The sequence below is a fragment of the Balaenoptera ricei genome, chromosome 2, assembly GCF_028023285.1.
Source record: "Balaenoptera ricei isolate mBalRic1 chromosome 2, mBalRic1.hap2, whole genome shotgun sequence".
Lineage (NCBI taxonomy): Eukaryota > Metazoa > Chordata > Mammalia > Artiodactyla > Balaenopteridae > Balaenoptera > Balaenoptera ricei.
Window position 1 is genome coordinate 34,133,727 of NC_082640.1, and position 18,750 is coordinate 34,152,476.

The 18,750-nt window shown below is 48.5% G+C and overlaps 1 protein-coding gene across 1 annotated transcript in view; it reads left to right on the forward strand.

Annotated features, from left to right (window-relative positions):
• Positions 1-1,523: 1,523 nt before the first annotated feature.
• Positions 1,524-18,750, forward strand: part of CEMIP (cell migration inducing hyaluronidase 1) — a 158,439-nt gene continuing 141,212 nt past the window's right edge. Inside the window, exon 1 of the mRNA XM_059912330.1 lies at positions 1,524-1,653. The gene's annotated coding sequence lies outside the window, so the exon portion shown is untranslated. The remainder of the gene's footprint in view (positions 1,654-18,750) is intronic.

The following is an 18,750-nucleotide window of genomic DNA, read 5'->3' on the forward strand; positions in this document are numbered from 1 at the left end:
TGAGAGGAGACTCCACGTGCCGCAGGGACCTGCAATGGGCTCTTTCCACTAGTACTGTTTCCCCGGGCAGGGGATTATCTAGTGCAGTCATGCCTTCTTGCTCTGACCCTTGAGGACCTCAGTCTGTCCAGTTAGAGAGGTACAGAGCTCTCTCCCACTACGGGAAGGATTCTAACTTGCTGAAGACCTGCTGTGTGCTAGGTACCTGTACTATTGTGACCTCACTTAAATCCTGCCAGTCAGTAAGGAAGCATCAGAGAATGCATTTTCCTGATGAGGAAACTGATGCCCAGGGAGGTTAAGATCCATGTGGGCAGTCACATACCTGGCGTGTCTGACTCTGGTTTCAACCCAAGGCCCCACGCCTTTTCCTCTCGGAAGGAACGCTAGGTCCTAGACCCGGATCTCTTTCTACGGCCACTGCCTGCTTACCAAATGCAAGCTCGTGTACCCCACGCACAGTGAGGCCAAACAAACCGAAATGTGGGAATTTGGAGCAGAGAAAGGTTTATTGCAGGGTTATGTATGGAGACAGGTGGCTTGTGCCCCCCCCAAACCCAGAACTCCCCAAAGGGTTTCAGCAAAGCATTTTTAAAGGCAAGGTGAGGGAGGGCCGTAGTTGGTTATTGCAAACTTCTTGGTGTAGGAATCCTCTGTTCCTGAAGCTGTCCACCTAGGTCAGGTCACGGTGTTTCTGTAAACCTCCAACAAGACAACTGTTATTCTCTGTTCTGCAACTTTCTATCACTTTATGCATGAAAAAGTGTCATACTCTTAAAGGTCAGAGGTTTATCACGGGCTATCCTGTATATTTCAGGCTACAGGCAACAATGTTAACTCGAAGCAAAAGCAATAGAATACACAGGTTAAAAAGAAACATCTAATATTGGGTCAGATTTGTTCTTCCCTATTACACCCTAATTTAAAAAAATATTCTGAGGCTTAATAACCCTGAACCTTATCTCCCCGCGATTGTGCTCCAGACGCGGGACTTTCTCCTCCATAGCCTCTCCTACCACTGGGCGCGAGTGGGGTTTTAACCCTGCGCACCGGCGACCCTAAGGCCTCTGAGTCCGGAGAACAGGCTCTGGGCGGCCCGCTACGGCTGCTCCACCCGAGTCCTGGGCTCCAGCGCCCTCACCTGGCTGCTGCCGCTGGACTCCGCGCGCCCGGGTTCCGCAGGCTCGGGTCTGCGTCTCCCAGAGCGGCCGCCAGAGCCCGCCCGGGTCCGGCCGGGGCGCGGGGCCCCCGCCCCACTTGGGCAGGGGGGGAGCTTCAGCGGGGGGCGGGTCGGTGGCGCGCGGGCGTCAGGGGCCCCGGGGAGGAGTCAGCCCGGCGCGGCCGGCTGAAGCGGCAGCTTGCTATAAAAGGCGCCGCTCTGGCCGGCGGCCGGGGAGCGCGGGCGAGCGCAGCGCCTTGCAACCCGGCTGAGCCTGGCGAGCGCAAGTGGCGCGGCGTGCGGCGGCGGCGGGGCGCTCGGGGCCGGAGGAGCTGAGCGCGGTCAGGGGCTGAGCCCTGCTTTCCCAGACGAACTACCACTCCGCTTGCCCACGTCCCGGGAGATCGCAGGGCCCGTCAGTGTGCCACCCACCGCTCCGGCCGCTGCGCTTCTGGCCCGCGAGGCGTGCCACTGTCTTGGCTATCGACCGGGAGGTAAGAGGGCCGGGCTCGGCGCGCCAGGGCTGCGCGTACTGCCCAGCCTCAGAGGGGGGGGGCAGATTGGGGGTTCGGCGCCTCCACCAGTGATAGGGAAAACGTTACCCGTCATTGGCTTCTGTTTGTCCACTCAGTGCTGTGCGGTCCGCCTCTGTCTGTCTGTCCACGTGTGTGTTGAGGGGCACACGTCCTTGTCTCTGTCCGCTGTGGGATTTCTGTGAGATCGTGTGAGCCTTTGCAAGCAGCAGGTGCCAGGGGCTCCAGTGTCCCCGGAGCGCATCCAGCCGGGGGCAGATACCCGTTTTCCTTAGAGTTCCCCCGTTCTGAATGTCTCGGGGGGGCTTGCGCCCCAAACAGTGTCTTGCCGAGGAGGGACTGCTCCGAGGGTCAGGTCGCGGAGTCCAGCCCACAAGGAGCCGGCTCACACTGTGCATGAGTGGGCATGCATCTGGCAACAGGTCTGCGCCCTGCTGCTCCGCCTTCAGCACGGTCTTCCTTCTGGTTTTCCCCTCCGCCTCCCGCTGCCTACACGCTCGCGCACTCCCCGACGGCGTTAGGCACCCAGCATCGCTCTGGCACGCGATGGGTGGAGGCAATTGAATGTTAGATGACACGAGGGCCCCTACTGCTGTTTAGGCTGAGATCCCCAACCTGCCATCGCTGCAAGAGGGTTCGGCGGTCCCTGGCAAGGGTCGTCAGCTCCAAGAAAGGTCATATTAGGTTGGGAAGAAAGTCAGGGACCTGGTGGAGTGCAGGCCAGGGCCGTGGCCAGGTCTCCAGCTCGCCGCTCTGGGAACCAGGGCCAGAGACATTCTGGAATGGACCCGGCCGGACGCATGTGCCCTTGAGAAAGGAGCTCAGTGCGCTGAGGTCCTCCGCCGCAGACTCGCTGTCCGCGTTCTCAGAGACGGCCGCCGTTCCCCAAGGGTCCAACACTGCTGCCGTCCCCGGCGCGCCGCCAGGAGCCGGGTTTGAGGTCCTGAGTCCTGCTTCATGCAACCAACGCTGCCCACAGGTGAGAACTCCCTTTTTAAACCAACCTTTTGATGTGTGAGCCAGTGCCTGGCTGCAGCCTGGGAGCGAGTCTCTCTTTCCATTCCGGCGGTCTGGAGCGTTATCCCGGGCGCGCCCGGGGGCGGGAGCCGGCGGCTCTGCGTGCCCAGGCGCGGAGCCACCATGGACAGCTCCCAGCCGCTTCCTCCACTCCCGGTCTGTGGCCCTGGGTCTCCCGGGGAAGTCGCGCGGCTTTCCTCCCAGACTCAGAGTAGGGGCACAGGGCAGGAGGAGAGGGACCACTAGTCTGCGGGAGCCCTCGGTGTCCGGTCCCAAGGAGACGTGAGCCACTCAAAAGGAAGATAAAGGGAGCCCGCGTGGTTTGTGACCGGCTGCTAGATCAGCCTGCAGCTGAGCTCTGTACACGACCTCCGGAATGGTGTCGCGGGTGCGCTTCTCTGGCTTTTCAGCAACCCCACGGGGCCCTCCGAGGTGTTATGACTGTGTGACGCCTGAGCGTTTGACTGAGGCAGTGACATAATGCCAGACCTAATTGACCTCCCTCAAACTGTTTTCTGCACATGATATAGGGTCATGTTCCGTTTTATTAAATTATTTAGTAAATATGGTACTGGGAGGCGATATTAGTTTCACAGTTACAGTGACAGAATGGAGAAGAATCAGACAGAACATGTGCATAGAGAATGAGTTTGGATGCATTTGCAAAAGCAACTATGCTGTTTTCCGATCCTAATCATTTCCTCCCAGGTCCATAACACTTTTAAGAAGCTTCCATTGGTTCCTCTTTAGCCCAGTAGAGGGTTTTTCAAGTTGGTTGCTTGGAAACAGGGTGGAGAGAACCTGTAGGGGTTAATCTGAGTAAATTAAACATCTCCCTTCTCTGATAAGAAATGACATTGGCTGGGGCTCTTCTTTTTGTCATTTTCACCTATACAGAAGATGTATCTTCCTTCATTTTAAAATTGCAAGAAATTCAGAAGATCTGCTTCTGTTTGTGACTGGCGAAGGTCCATGGAGAGTAAAAACAATTAAGCATCTTTATTTATTTACTTTTGGAGCAGCATGTGTGACTTTTCGAAAGTCATTTAAGTTCTGTGTCTGTTTCCCCATCTGTAAACTGGGGACAACACAATCTACCTTGCAGAGTTGCTGATGAGAATTAAGTAGCACAGTGTAAAGCACTTATACCAGTGCTGAGCACAGAGAAATCTCTTAAAATGGTAGCAATTATAGGTATATTTTAAAGATGGTTGTGCACTGCTTTTGACTTATGTTCACCAGCCCTCTATTCTCTTTCCTAACCTAGTAATTGTTTGATAGGGACTCCAGCTCCACTTTATATTCATGTTCGAAAACTTGTTGATGGAATTGATGAAAGTGCTGAAGTTGATCACAATGCTGAAACAAACAAAACAAAACAAAACAAACAAAACTTGTTCACCAAAGAAAAATGGAAGAATTTTTGCATGAAACAAATCAGTTGCCTGTTTTTCCCACCTGTACCACTTGGAGAAAAGATAAAGTAAGTAATTTTCAGAATCTTATCACAGCCCTCTGGTTGAAATGATCAATTCTTCCTGATTCTTCTCTCAAAAGAATGCAGGATCTTCCGAGGGGCCTCTTTGTCCTCTTGAAGGTGAAGTTCCCTTGGGTGTTGATGGAGATTGGCCTCCACAGCCCCATTTCTGGATTCCTGCAGGATGAAGTGAGGGGTTGCTGCACTAGGGCAGCACCTGGTCCAGGAAACCCCTGAGTGGTCGTTACCAGGCAGGAAGCGCATTCCCTTGTGCTTGAGCCTTGCTTGGCTGTGAGACCCTGATCAAGACACGCACTCGCTCTGCCTGGTGCCTTACCACTTATTTGTTCTCAGATAGATTTGAAAATTTCCTCCAGCTCCACCTTCGGGGGTCTGTGTGGTAGAAATCCCTAATATGTGACACACCACAGAAGTTTGGATAATGGAGTTGTAGTGGGTCCAATCTTACATTTAGATTTTTTTTTTTCCACAAAATGTATGTGTGTATGTGTGCGTCTCTGTGTGTGTGTGTTTCTGCCAGTTCCACGTTCTGGGGCTCTTAGATTTTCCATATTTTTTTCCTTAGTAGATCAGAAGTAATCTTAACTCCCTCCATCTGAAAGGAGTGGAACTGAAGGATGCGGTCCGCAGATGCTGGGAATCTTTCTGTGACTTTTGTCTACCCGGTAATGCGAATGGAGCAGGACGACGTGGGCCTGGCTGACCTTGAAGTCCCGGTTCTTTTCTCTGGACTCCCATGCAGTTCCGGTTTCCAGCACACAAGACTTTCTGGTAGGAAAACTATTGAACTACAGAACACTTTTGCAGTATAGGGGCCAAAGAGGGGAGGGACTGGCGTGAGAGGCAGAAAGGGGCTCTTCACAGATCCTGTGACATTCTGCCTGTTGCAGCAGTGTCTGTGTGGCTGGGACGGACGGATCAAATGGCAAGAGTGGCATTCAGTGGGGAAGGCCGGCGGGATGACAGGGGTGAATTCAGTTACTCTCAGCCTCCTTTGAAGCCCGCCGCTTAAGTGACCCCCTTTTAGTACCTTCTGTGATATTGACAGAGGAGCACAATTTGATAGGATAAAAACATTTTGCACTTGTAGTTATAAATCAAAAGAGAAATACAAGCATGTGTGTTGGGTTCCTAAAAGGAACAAAGTTGTGTTTATGGGCTGCATTCACAAGAGCCTATATCCATGATCAGTCTAGGCTACATCTCTCATTCCACACGACGGCAGATACCCAGATGGATCGTCTCATCCGAGTAATGCATCAGTTGTCTCCTTTTGCTTGGTTTTTATCATTACATGGAGGCCACTCAGTTTCCTCTGAACAGGGAACAGCAAAGGATCACATTCTTACTCTCGTATCTGGTTAAGTTAGTAGGAGGTTAGGATGGTAATGGGTTGGAGGGAGACTTCTCAGTACTGAGTTCCCTTTTATTGTTTCGCCAGCTGATAGCTGGGCCCTGAACCTCCTTTCCCAAAAGCCTGGCATGTGGATATTTCGTTAAATTGGATAGGACTCTGGTGCCTATCATAGCGACTCTCATTATCTGCACTTCCAGGGGCCATCCTAGTCTCTCTGGTAGGTCCCCTATCCTTCTTTTTCCTCTGTCTGCTTTGGTGCGAGGCTTCGTTCAAACCTGGCTCTTCAGAAGAGAGGCTGCACGCAGAGAAATGTCATCAAATATACATTTGCTTTCTGCTTAGTTCCCTCGGTGCCAGGAAACACACTTCCCCACCCGGAGGGAGAGGAGTTGCTGCTCTCCCCTGCCCCTGTTATTTTCCAGGGCCCTTCTCTAGGCTCAGCTTGGCTCCAGGCATCCGAATCCATCCTCTCTTCCCACCCCCTGCAGGTGTGGGAGCCTTCGGTAGGGGAGGGTGAGTGGGGCGCACAGGCAGCCGGCCTCCCCCACTGGCACTTACTCAGAACAGGTTTCCTCTCTCTAGCTCCGGACAGTCTGGCTCCTTGCGTGGGGATATTGCTGAGGCATTATCTTTGAATCTTCTGCAAGGACAGCCACATGATAGATCTAACTCGGGTTTAAAGTGCTTTGACCAGACAACTGCTTTTGAAAACCCTGTGTGTTTCTTTCCCTCAGCTGTCCCTAAAAGAGCTTAGCCACGAGGCATTTTGTGTTACAGGGAAGGCACGTCTAGAAACTGGTCCTTCCGGCATGTAAAGTATCTGTGCCAGACTTTTGCCTCTCCTGTTTCTAGACATCACTGGAGGAGGGGGCAGGAGGGCTGCAGACTTCCCCAGGAAGCTGCTGCACTCTTTGGCCTTTTCTGGGGTCAGGAGTTCATGCTGTTGGCCTGAGACTTTATGGCTATAAGGCATGGACCCAGCCCATGGGACTGAGGAAAGTACAGTGGGCAGGACTTTTCAGACTTTCATAGGCAAACAGATCACAGGGGCGCTTGTTAAAATGCAAGTTCTGATCGGGTGGATCTGGGGTGGAGCCTGAGCATCTGCATTTCTCACAGGCTCCCAGGTGATGCTGATGGTCCGTGGAGCTCCCTTTGGGTCTCCAGGGCTTACATCACTGCTGACCTTCTGTGATGCCAGCTCAACTCTTTTTGGTATAATTTAAGTCCATTTCTGATGTCCGAGGAGATGAGGCCCAGCTGGCCTATGTCCTCCTAATGACCTTCTAACGACCCTTCAAATTCTTGGAGATAATTATTGTCACTCCTAAGCTGTCTTATCAGTAGACTAAATATCTTGAACCCCTTTGAGTTTCCCCTTTTCCTGGTCATAATAAATTTTCCAAAGCTCTCTGGACCGAGTTACTTTTAAGTGCAAGACCATTGTGCAAATGGCAATTTATCTTTGCCTGGCAGAGGCATTTGAATGTAATTTTGGTGGTATTAAGAGATCACTTGGGGAATTTCATCTCACTCTGGTTCCAGACACTGAGAATGCCTGTTTACATTTAAACAACTTTACTTGACTCTAAAGATCACAACTTTTTTTTGTTTGGAACCTGAAAATGGAATTCAAGGCTCAATTATCTTCCTCAGCTGCCCTCCCTGTAGCCTTCCTGTGGGGATGAGCTGGTAATCAGAGATGCCCCCTGCAGCCCAAGATGCAAGGGTGCAGTTGCATTCAGTCACCCACTGCCGCATCTGGAAGCAGGGAAGAAACTGAGTACAAGGTTTTGAGCATCTTCTACGGGGCAGGCCCTGTGTTAGCCACTGGGGAGACAGAGCTGAATAAATGGTCCCTGTCCTCCAGAGCTAACAGTCCCGTGGAGGGAGCAGACATCAATGTCAGCAGTTGCCATGCAGTGTGACCGAGGCTAGGACAGATGGGTCAGGAGGTGTGGTGGGCAGGGGACTGCTGGGGGGAAGGCAAAGCCAGGGGACATCCCAGGAAGCTTCCCTGAGAAGGGGCATGAGAAGAGGTGTGTCTAGAAGGATTAGCAGGAGTTTACAGGGATTTTTCTGGTGAGGCCAATGTGGGAAGTGGAGTTTAGAAGGCATTCTACACAGAGAGGGGGCCATGGGGAAAGATCCAGAAGCATAGACAGGCTTAAACCTTTCACCTCTTGCAACCCCTCAGTTGCACAAAGCTCTGTACCTGAACTGCCCAGACCTTGGGCCACACCTGACCAAGGAGAGAGAGTCCTACCGGGCAGCTGTAGGTCTCTGGGGCCTTTTGTTTCTTGGGCCAGTGGTTTAAAATTACTTTAACCATATTTTTTTCATAAAATCTTACTAAATCCTAATGTACAAACCAGAGGGAATGTGGCTGCGGCTGGGAGTAGGGGCTTGATTTTTGTCTTGAGGTCCCCAAGGGATTCCACGGAGCTCTATGGGTTCCAAGGAACACAGTTTGGAAACCTCTGTCCTGGAGCATCTCCTTTTGCTTTTGACAGTCACATTAAGAGTGTTATCTTAGTCTTATCGTGGTTTGCCTTGCTATGTCTTCTTCACATTCTAGATGTCTTGCTGGTTGTTGTGTCAACAATTTTCAATGAAAAGAAACCAGAAGTATCCCGTGTGACACTCTAACAAACGTGGGGTATATGTGGTACGGGTGGGGAAGGAAACGTGGCAGGTGCTGTTTCAAAAAACTCCAGCCGTAGAGGACCACTGGAGGAGGAAAATGGAGCTGTGAGCTTCTTGCAGAAGTGGGCTTTTTATTTTCAACTTTGTTACTCAATCTTTTCTAATCTTACAAGGCTTTTCAGATTCTATAAAAGCTGGCAAGAAAAAAAAAAGCATATTTCTAGGGTATAAGACTCAACAAATTCTTCCCAGGATCTTGCATCCCTTTTCATTGATGTAGCCAAGAGTGAGTTTTGAAAAGGGACTGTAAGCCAGAAATATAAGAATGGAAAAGTTCCACTGGCCCAGGGTGAGGCGGAAGGTTTCAGTTCGAGCTGGAGCTCCTGTGGGCATCTTACAAAGCTCTCTTAAAGGAGAAAATTGATACTCTAAATGGGACAACGCCCAAAGGGAGCCCCACCCCTCACTGATGGGTGCTCCCAGTCCTTAGAAAGGGATCTGAAGAGCTCCCTCTGTTCACAGAGCCAGCTCCAAAAGCACCATCATATGCCTGATTTAAGGTGATGAAAGTAAGGCATGTTCAGTCTGGAGAGCTCCACTGGGTATGTGAGGAACCCTGATGGAGGGAAGGGGCAAACGAGGGTTCCTTCCAGGATGGGCATCTGTAGTTGTCTGGGGCTTGTTCTGCTGCCAGACCAACAACCCATGGAACTGGGCAGTGTCAGGGAAGGCCGGAGAGCTGGTGATCAACAGCCTCTGTATCCAGATGGCCTCGTGTCCAGAGGTCTTGGTATCAGCCCCCATTGCCTTGGAAACTGGAACACCCGGAACTATGGGCTTGACTCCCAAAGCGTGGGGATTCACCTTCCCCTTGCTTCCTAGGGCGGGACTTAGGCTGGGACGGGTGACCAAAGACACTGGTTCCCTAGATCCCACAGGACTGTCTGATGGGTGGCCCGTGATGAGCCTGAGCTGTCCACTTGGATACAGAGGCTGCTGCCCGGCTCTCACCACACGGCATGCCCTCCTTCCCTCCACTCCCCTGAGGGGGCAGTGGGGCCTGCATGTGGGCAGTGAGGACACTGATGCCCAAGGGTACAGAGCTGGTACAGGATGACATCTTGGGTGTCTGTCTAGCTCTTAGTCCAGTGCATCACTCACCCGCCTTCTTTCCAGGGCTCTTGTCCTTGCTGAGTGGTGCGGGCCGTTGTTCCCAGCTTGGTCTCCTCGAGTCCCCCAAATTGCTGGGTCTCCAGAGCCTCCCAGGGGACAGCGGGCATGCCAAACTGTTCTCCTTCCTGTAAAGAACAACAACAATGAACCTCAAAAGGATTGAGCCGGGGAGCAGATTTAGGCAGACTGTTAAATTTTTTCGTTTTAAAAACAAACTGGTGGTTTATGACGAACTGTTGGAAAGCTGACTGTTACAGCCCCTGAGTAATTCACTCGTATGCTAATTTTCCAAAGGTTTGGGTTCAGGAAAACCTCAAACATAGTGGCTAAGTACTTTTCCTTTCCTTTAAAAATTGTGTTTATTTTGGGAGGAATTTAATCCATATGTTTCAGATCTATTTCCATGTTACTCAGCAAAAGGTTGTTATTTGCCCAACATTGCTAAGCCATGAGCGTGCTTGGGTACTTTCTCTCTCCTTCCCACAGCCGTCCCCAGGCTCTACCCAATGGGTGCTCACAGCTGAGCCCCGGGCTTGTGACTCGTTGATTCTATAGCCTTCTATGAGACACAAGCAAATGTAGGTACTAGAGGCAAAAAGAAAAATCCGTAATACTGGTTCTGTCTTTATTTAACATTTCGATTTTTCATTCACTATAGATTTTTTGCATTAATTTCAATTTGTTAAATATTGATTACAATATCAGCTATAGTGATGGCTGAGTTCTCACCCTTCTCCCGACCGACCCCCTCTAGGGCTCATTCCTGTTAGGAGGTCAAAGTCCTTACCGTCAGTGCTGGTTCTGTTCTGATATTTTCTGATGCAGACATCGGTGCCAGAGACAGACAAATAAGCTTTGGGGATGCTAAAGGTGTCTCCGGCTCTTAACCTACCTGTTGATCTGAACTGGGGGTGTAGAAGTCTTAGGGAAAGTGGAGAAGAGACGTATGTGGGTCCTCTTTAGACGTCCATGTGGTCTGAAGCCGATATTTTCCCTTCTCCATTCCTTACCTTCCTTTTTGGAGAGGGAAGGAATTGTGGTGTTCCCTTGTAGAATGTTTTGCCAGTTATGCTGGGCGGATGTGTCACTATGTCTGTGACTTCTTAAGAAGACACTGTGTTTACCAGATTTCTTAATTCAGTTCCTGGTAACAAAAGAGAAAGCAGTTGTGGGATTTGGGCTTTGGAACTTTCGCATGCAAGGATTTCTTCTCATTTAAGTGATTTTGTAAAAATAAAAAGGCACAGCAATCTCGGTGGCGTCGATTTGGTTCACAGCTTTGAAGAAGCTGGGAGTTTCCTTTGGCCACCTAACTGTGGGCTGTGCATACACTTGAGCTTTCCAGGTGGCTGAGCTGAAATCTGTTTCCAGTTTTCAAATGGTTGGGCAATGTTGTTACAAATGGTAACATATAAACATATCCCAGGATTTTCTGAGAATGACCAGGTAGTGAAGTTCATTTTTACTTTAAACATTCCCCGCATACAGTTACTTTAAACAAGAAGCTATTCTTAACATGGAAAAAAGATGATGCTTCTATTGAATCTTGCTTAATAAGCATGAACTTGAGCTTCTGCTCTGCTGAGGTTGCTTGAGGACATCACCTCTCCAAGGTCAAGGGGAACAGAGAGGGGTAGAGTCGCACTTTGAATGGGGAATGGCCGCTTCACACAGGGCCCTTTGGTGGACTTTCTGGGAAACGTGGGGCAAGGTGAGGGTTTCCCCTCAGTGTGGAGCACGGGGCTGGCTCCCATCTCAGCCGCTCCCAGGATAAGGCAGTCATTTCTTCATTCAGAGCTCAGAGGCAGAGACTCTTTTATGTTCTGTTCTATTCCCAAGGACTAGCACATAGTAGGTACTCAAATGTGAATTAAATGTACAAATGCATGAGTCCTGCCTCTGAGTCCCAACCCGCGTCCCCCGCGCCCCGCCCCCCCCCCCCCCCCCCCAAGCATATACTTTTCTCGAATAGAGTTGATGCTGAGTCTTGTGTATTCTGCTCTGGGAATTGAATGAACCCTGAGCCTGCCAATCACCTTCTCGGAGGTCTGTACTCTGGTGGCCCTGTGGTTATTCTCATCATGTTTATTCATATCCAGTGCTTCTTGAGCGCTTACTAAGTTCAGGCACCATGCAGAGAACTTTACATACATCACCTCAGTTAATCCTCCTGACCACTCTGAGGCAACTCAAGGCATCAGGTGGAGGAGACTCTGTGAGATCCACCTGAGGTCACTTGCCTGGATGTCATGGAGTTGACACAGGTCTGTGTGAGTCCAAAAACCCATGCTCTGAATAATGACTGATGTTGCCTGATTCTTAAACTTGGAGAAAGCACGTTTAGGGGAATATCGTAATTCATAATAAAGCAGTTTGAGAATAATGGCAACCCAAACACACTTGTCGATTCACCAATTCTTTTTTTTTTTTTTAAAGGAATTCACGGTCTTTTATTTATTTATTTATTTATTTATGACTGTGTTGAATCTTCGTTTCTGTGCGAGGGCTTTCTCTAGTTGCGGCAAGTGGGGACCACTCCTCATCGCGGTGCGCGGGCCTCTCACCATTGTGGCCTCTCTTGTTATGTAGCACAGGCTCCAGACGCGCAGGCTCAGTAATTGTGGCTCACGGGCCCAGCTGCTCCGTGGCACGTGGGATCTTCCCAGACCAGGGCTCGAACCCGTGTCCCCCGCACTGGCAGGCAGATTCTCAACCACTGCGCCACCAGGGAAGCCCCGATTCACCAATTCTTTCTGGACACCTGGGATTCAGAAATGACCCCGTGGCATCTCCCTGCCATGGAGAAGCTCCCAGTTGAGGAGATGGACAGACAGGCGTTCAGGTACCTACAGTCTGTGCTGTAAGGCAGGTGTGGACAATGTGGAAGCACTACAGATTGATGAGAAATAACTGCTGGGGAAAGAGACAAGGCATCATGGGGAACTGTTTTTTGATTGGGCCTTTTTTTTTAATTAAAAAAATTTTTTTCTTTTATTTTTGGCCACACCATGCAGCATGCAGGATCCTAGCTCCCTGACCAGGGATCGAACCCGCTTCCCTTGCAGTGGAAGTGCAGTCTTAACCACTGGACAGCCAGGGAAGTTCTGATGGGGCCTTGAAGGAGTGTCCAGTTTGCTGGCCGGAGAAGGGAGGGTTAGGAAGGCAGGAATAGCCTGAACTAATTTTAGAGAATCTAGAAAGCAGATATTTGGGGGAAGGTCTAGGAGTTCCCTGGAAATGAGACTGTGAAAGTGGGGGCAGGTGGTGGTGGTCCTTAAAAGCTGAGTCAGGACGTTTGGCCTTTCATGTAAGTGGCTTTGACGAGGGGAGGGGTGTCATCAGTAGTTGGACATTAGACCATTGTTCCTGGTGGCAGGTGGCTTGGGTTGGGCTTGTGTTCCTCAGTCCTAAGGGTGGTCTTGGCAGGAAGTCCGTTCCAGAATACCAGTTCTCACTTGAGAATGTAGCTCCTAGGGCCCAGCAAAGGCAATAAGGAAAACTGCACTGCCTACAGTGAATTATTGGTGCCCGGACAAGAGGGCAAGAGGGAGAACATTAAATTGGAAATATTTCAGGGATCTCGTGGCCCGAGACCCTGCCAACGTGAGGTCTGGTCCTTCTGCAGGTAGAGCTCCAAGCCTTTGAGAAAAATGTTCTGAGACTCATGAGTCTTCGGGATTATCCCTCCAGACTGATGCATCCCTGCTTTCTGTATCCAGTCTCACTGTGGGGTCAGAGTGTTCTAGTCTTCATCCCGTGGCCTTTGTGCTGACTTTTTTGTAAGCACCTTCATAATTCTTCACAAATTCTTGGGCAAATTCCTAACTGCTTTGTTTGACTGACCTGCAGCAGAAGTGGTGGAAGGAATGTGGGCGAAAGGGACAGAATTTTCACGGGAGGCTCACCTTGAGGAAGGAGAGAGCAGTCACTGCGAAAGATGTTAGTTCAGTTCAAATAGTCCAGCTGAAACTGGATGAAACAGATACTCTGAACGCTGTCTGGCCTGCAGAGGTGCCAGGGTGAGTTTCCAGCCTTCATCTCTTTCCTGCCCTGTAGCTGCAATGAGACATTTAGGTGATTTCAGTGAATTAAACCCATCCACAGATATTCTCTTAGTGTTGCTCCTGTACCCAGGACTGTATTTCGTCCTACAGCAAATCTAAGAGGGCCCATCAAATGACCAGAGGAGAGAGAGGTCACGAGGTCTGGGGCTCTGCCCTCTTGACAGAAACATATTAGTTTAGATTCAGATCATCAATATCTCCAAGATGGTTGTAATCAGATGAATGGAGAGAAATATGAAGGAAGTATTTCAGAAAAGACTCCTTTAGATTTTGCTGACTACAGAATTAACTGTTTTTTATATCCTTCCTCATCATGTTTTCAAGCTCTTTAGCTTATATTTTCCTTGATTATAGGATGTTAGAGAAGGTGTCATGAGCTGAAAAGGGGCATGAACTTTGGAGCCTCGCAGACCTAACTGCAAATCTGCCTCCGCCACTGATGAGCTCTCTGAGCTTGGACAAGTTACTTCACCTCTTGGTGCCTTCGTTGTTTATTCACCCCCTAAAACGGGGATGATTGTGTATTATTCTGATAATAATCCATGGCAAATAATAGTGAAATAATACATGGCAAACTTCTCAGAGTTGTGACCTGGTACATACGAGGTATATAGAATGGCATTTCTCTTCCATTTGTTGACAGACTTGATTGAATTAGTAGACATTTTAAATGGAGAGGGCAGTGCTGTAACTTCTGGGGGCATTTTCAAACGTTTGGACTTCAGTAAACTCGGGGAAGTATCGAGTCCTGCAGCCACCATCTGAATGGCCCAGGCATGTGCTCCAGAGGTCGAGTGCAGAGGAAAAGATTGTGTGCCAAGTTCAGCATCCGTGGGAGCAGGGGACCGGGTCCTCCTGGCTCACCACTGCCTCTCCAGAACTGAGCTGGTGCTTTAACACACATGTATGAATGAATGACATTTTAAATAAATTTAAAAAATTTTTATTGATGTATAGTTGATTTACAATGTTGTGTTAGTTTCAGGTGTACAGCAAAGTATCAGTTATATTTATATTCTTTTTCAGCTTCTTTTCCATTATAGGTTATTATAAGATATTGAATATAGTTCCCTGTGGTATATAGTAGGTCCTTGTTGTTTATTTTATATATAGTAGTGTATATCTGTTAATCCCAAACTCCTAATTTATCCCTCCCGCCTCTTTCCCCTTTGGTAACCATAAGTGAATGAATAATATTTAAATTTTTTTTTTAATTTTTAAAAATTTTATTGAACTATAGTTGTTTACAATGTTGTGTTAATTTCTGCTGTACAGCAAAGTGACGGTTATACATATACATATATTCTTTTCCATATTTTTTTCATTATGGTTTATCACAGGATGTTGAATATAGTTCCCTGTGCTATACAGTAGGACCTTGTTGTTTATCCATCCTGTATATAATAGTTTGGATCTGCTAATCCCAAGCTCCCAATACTTCCCTCCCTAAACCCCTCCCTCTTGGTAACCACAAGTCTGTTCTCTATGTCTTTGAGTCTGTTTCTGTTTTGTAGATATGTTCATTTGTGTTGTATTTTAGATTCCACATATAAGTGATATATGGTATTTGTCTTTTTCTTTCTGACTTACTTCGCTTAGTATGATAATCTCTAGGTCCATTTCCGTGTTGCTGCAAATGGCATTATTTCATTCTTTTTATGGCTGAGTAATATTCCATTGTATATATGTACCACTTCTTCTTTATCCATTCCTCTGTTGATGGGCATTTAGGTTGCATCCATGTCCTGACTATTGTAAATAGTGCTGCAGTGAACATTAGGTGCATGTATCTTTTTGAATTATTGTTTTCTCTGGATATATACCCAGGAGTGGGATTGCTGGGTCATATGGTAGCTCTATTTTTAGTTATTCTTAAAAATTAATTAATTAATTAATTTTTGGCCGCGTTGGGTCTTTGTTGCTGTGTGCAGGCTTTCTCTAGTTGTGGTGAGCGGGGGCCACTCTTCATTGTGGTGCATGGGCTTCTCGCTGCAGTGGCTTCTCTTGTTGCGGAGCACGGGCTCTAGGTGCTCAGGCTTCAGTAGTTGTGGCACACGGGCTCAGTAGTTGTGGCACATGGGGCTAAGTTGCTCCGTGGCATGTGGGATCTTCCCGGACCAGGGCTCGAACCCGTGTCCCCTGCATGGCAGGCAGATTCTCAACCACTGCGCCACCAGGGAAGCCCCCCTAATTACAGTTTTATGAACACAGGTGTTACCTTTGAATTTGAGCAGGAGGCTTTTGTCAAGTTATCTTTATTATCTTTATCGTTTTATTTTGGGGACAAAATGTTGCCAAGTGGGTTCCTGGCTTGGGGGATTTGAACAATGGTCTAACCAGGGGTCAAAGACCCTTCAGAAGTTTATCTCTGCTTTTCTGCTATCGGTGACTTTTCTCTGGTTTAACCATTGATGGTCTATTAGCCCTACTTCGCTTTTAAGAGGGTGTCCTACCTTGTTGTTCCAAACAGTTCCTAATCAGAAATTTCTCCCTCTTATTACCTGACACAAAGTAAGAGCAAGTTTACAGACTTGCCGTAACTACATCCACAGGACTGTCTTTTCAACCACGAGTTTTTTCTTTGCTTACCTGGATTCGTTCACTAGTTTATTCATGCACTTAGCAATTCACTGGAATCAGCTCATACTATTCCAGATGCTGTGCTAGGCCCTGGGGAATGCGGCAGTGAACAGAATGGGCCGAGTTCTGCCTTCACGGAGACTGCAGTCTAGAGCAGTGCTGTCCCAAAAACAAATGTGTCAAGTGAGCCACATGTGGAATTCTAATGTTTCTAGCAGCCCCATCAACACAAAGTCCAAAGAAGCAGGTGAACTTAATCTTAATAACATACTTTATCCCAACACATCCAAACTGTGGTCACTTCCATGGCTAATCAATATAGAAAGTATCTAGGTAGTTTACAGTCTTCTATTCATACCAAGTCTTTGAAACCGGTGTGATTTTACACTTAGAGCGCATCAGCCGTTCGGACTAGGTGTGTTTGAAGTGCTCATTAGCCTCAGGTGGCCACTGTATTGAACAGCAGAGGTTTAGAGAGACCTATAAGGAAATGCACATGCATATGTGATTTCAAACCATGGTTGGTGATACGAAGCGAAGTTAAAAGGTACCAGGAGAGAAAACAGTCAGGGCATCTGGGGAGCTGGGTGGTGGAGCGGGGAATGGAAGGAGTTGTGGGGGAGGAGAGTCTCTTTGAAAGAGCAGCCTCTAGGCAGAGCCTAGGAGGATGCTGAGAAGGTTTAGATAGACCGAGAGTGGGGCAGGAATGCCTCCGGCAGCAGGAGTGCACGGAGGCCCTGGGATGAGACCTGAGAGAGGCCCAGTCTGCCTGGGGCAGGGAAGGAGAGGGGCAAGGCAAGAGTGGAGTGGAACGTAGGGGAGAGCGGTGGGGCAGAGGGAAGATCGTTGCAGCGTCCTTCAAACCACGTTCAAGACTGTGAACTTCGTTTAAATGCGATGGAGTCGTTAAATGGTTTTAAGCAAGGGAGTTACATTGTCTGATACTTGTTTTTCAGAAGGGCCCTCTGGCTGCTCTCAGATGACTTCCTGTGGGTAGGGGGTGGTGGTGTGGAGGGGGGTTGGGCAGTGGTTGGCAAAAGCAGGAAGAGCACAGAGGGGGCTCTGGTGCTGGGCAAGGGGCGCAGAGATGGTGAGATGGAGGTGGAAGGAGAGCTGTGGGTGGATCCAGCTGGTGTTTAGGAGACACAGTGGACAGAACTGGATGGTGGTTTGGACATAGGGTGAGGGAGAGGGAGGTGTCTAGGGAAACTCCCAGGTTTGGGGGCTGAGTACCTGGGTGGATGCTGGGAAGACTGGAGAAGATTTGGGTTGGAGATACACAGTCACGACACCAAGGGCCATGACCAAGCAAGAAACCTTGCATCTTTTCAGTAGGGGTTATTCATTGCTTTCAAAAAATCAATGACTTTTAAATGCTATGGAGTGTTTAATGATTATCTCTGAGGGTAAGGTATGAAATTGCTTCTGTTCCATTTTGCAATTTATTATTGCAGTTATACACAGTTTGTACCAGAAAGTATTTCCATAAAGAGATGCTTTTTCCCCCCCGCCCCACCACACTTTTAAAACACCTTGAAACAGACCTTAGCAAGGATTTTCGACAGAGATTTGGGTTAGCTTCTCTTTGCTGATTACACTTAGACCACAGAGTGCTTTGCAAATGGGTAAGATCTGCAGCAAAATTCAGTGTCACTATTGTGTATCCTCAGTGGGTCCATTTTTCGTCTTGGATAGCTCTGATTGAGAACTTGAAACCCAAAGTTGTACTCAACAGGAGCCTGCCAGGAAATGAATGAGCAGCCTAAAGGTACTCTGGATGAAATGCTCTTATCACAGGACTTTTGGTGCATGCTCTGTGTCCCACTTACATGGGTGATAAGTCAGCAGTGCATTTATCAGTCTGACTTTTATCGAAACAGATACCAGGGCCTTGAAGCTTTGAGTCAGTGCCAGGTGAATCAATAAAACCAGGAGATATTGCATTTGCTTAACCAGTTTACTCAGCAAACACTTATTGATCAACCACTCTACACCAGACACGGAGCGTACAAAACACAATAATTCATGCCCCTACTTTACAATTCAAGGTGGGGTGGTCATGTGAATAAAGGAGAATAGTAAAACATTCTATGTTCGTGCAAGGCACAGAGGGGGCAGAAAAGTGAGAGGACTCCGTTATTCCTGGAGGACTTAATGCTTGATTTGAACCCTACGACATAGTGAGCATCTGTCCGTCAGTCAGAGAAGGGCTCTTTGGACACAGGGAGATCAGACAATGTGTTTCGTGAAAGGAGCTACCAGCAGTTCAATATGGCGGGAGTGTTTGGACAAAGCCAAATGGGGCGAGAGATGAAGCTTTGGAGTGAGAGATGGGCAGAGACGGTTCTCTCTCCCTGTCTTCCTTTTGGGTGATTTTGTAAAATATGTGAAATCTTTTCGTGTAGTCCAATCTGTTGATCATTTCCTTCTGGATTTCTTCAGTCAGTGTACAATTCTAGAGTCTTCTGGTGGTCCTGTGGATTGATTTTTAAGCTCCTTGACCTGCGTGGAATTTATTTCAGTTCGTGGTGCAAAGAGAGATTCTAACTTAGTTTTCCCCTCAATCCACTAACCTGTTATCCAAGCACAGTTTTCTTGAACAAGCTCTCCTTTATCCATTGGTTTGTGCTGCCAGTGAAAGCTTAGCTGATCCAGTTACCAGTGTAGAAGATGGCAGAAATGTGATAAGGCTAGCGTGGCAGGAATTCAGCCAGACATTTGAT